The sequence below is a fragment of the Gavialis gangeticus genome, unplaced genomic scaffold (genome assembly GCF_001723915.1).
Source record: "Gavialis gangeticus isolate Ggan-Ray unplaced genomic scaffold, GavGan_comp1, whole genome shotgun sequence".
NCBI lineage: Eukaryota > Metazoa > Chordata > Crocodylia > Gavialidae > Gavialis > Gavialis gangeticus.
Genome location: NW_017729025.1, coordinates 53,305,899 through 53,307,212, shown reverse-complemented (window position 1 = coordinate 53,307,212; position 1,314 = coordinate 53,305,899). Strand labels below are relative to the sequence as shown.

At 51.8% G+C, this 1,314-nt stretch overlaps 1 protein-coding gene across 3 annotated transcripts in view; it reads right to left on the bottom strand.

Annotated features, from left to right (window-relative positions):
* The window catches only part of NOXRED1 (NADP dependent oxidoreductase domain containing 1), an 18,914-nt gene that overhangs the window by 16,932 nt on the left and 668 nt on the right, over positions 1-1,314 (bottom strand). The window contains exons 2-3 of one of the 3 annotated variants that reach the window (XM_019518738.1): positions 871-1,285; positions 350-467 (exon numbers count right to left, since the gene is read on the bottom strand). The gene's annotated coding sequence lies outside the window, so the exon portion shown is untranslated. Of the gene's footprint in view, positions 1-349; positions 510-870; positions 1,307-1,314 lie in introns of those variants that run through there. The other 2 variants (XM_019518737.1, XM_019518736.1) reach the window with 2 other exon arrangements.

Sequence of the window (1,314 nt, the reverse complement as noted above, 5' to 3'; positions counted from 1 at the left end):
TGATAAGTCCCAGGACCAAGCTCATACAGGAGAGTCCCCATTTCACCTTGTCCAGAGTTGAGATGGAATTAAACAGCCTCTTCCAGGCAGACAAGTGCTGTAACAAGCAGAGCTGATTACATACTGCACCAGTTGACCCAACACGAGGCTAATCCATCATTCTGACTAGGGAGGGCTGGAGTCTCACATTACTTGTTTGATATTCTGATTTCTACACGTCCTTTCCCAGCATCTGATGAAGCAAGCTTCAGCTCTCACAAGCTTGTACTGTATACGCTGGTGTTTGTTTTAATTAGTCTGTAAGGTGCAAATCTACCCTGACTTCTGCTGGATTAACGAAGCTACTTACTCATTACTCAGTTGGCTATAGTGGGGCAGTGCAGACCAAGCTAAGGTACTTCCATGCTCTTCACAAGGGCTGGTCTTCAACCATGCATACCATAGGCTGGTCCTGAAGACTGCACTGGCTACATGGAGAGAATACAGCCAGGCAGGGCTTTCTTACTCACAGTTCTCCTTGGTAAGGGGTGATGAACGGGGCAAAGTGCCTTCTAGCCACAACAGCCTTCACAGCTCTCATATGAGCCCCCATCTGCATTCACACTAATGCCAATAGGCTGTGAGTTTGGTCCTGAGGCCCTCACTCCCCCAAGTGGCCCTGTTGGCCCCAGTGCTGACCCTGGAAGTAGGGAATGGTCAGGTGAGGAAGTGTTGTGGGGCAGAGCCACTGGAAGCTGCTGCAGGCTTCCTGCTGTCAGAAGTTCGGTCCCCGGCCTGCCCCAGCTGAAGTGCTACTGGCAGCAGGAGCTGGACCCCACCTACCTGCAGCACAGCTACAGAACAGTCCCAGCCACCGCCTGGATCGCGCACCTGCCCAAGCTGCTGAGCCACTTGCAATCCCTCCGCGCTATACTCCCTCACCTTACACTCCAGCTTCCGCACTGGCAAGTGACACCCATTTTGGGGCCCAGCCAATTCAAGCCTAACAGTGTTGTCATGGCGATTGCTTAGCTACCAGATGCTCCTGAAGGAATCTTGTATACACTAAAGGTGAATCCAGAGCCCTGATCCTTAAAGGGCCAGCACCACATTTCACAACCCCCAGGGATGAAGAGAATGTGGCATTTACAGAGGAATCATGAGCGCCCCTGGACACACGTCACTCCGACCACAGATCAAATTAGCTTCAACAGGCACAGGCTGTTCTGCCGGGTGTGACTGCCATCTGGACAGCTAGGTCAGGTGAGGAAGTGTTGCAGGAGAACTTATTTCACCCAGTAGACACCTAAGTGCAATTCTATTCCACTCTGAGCA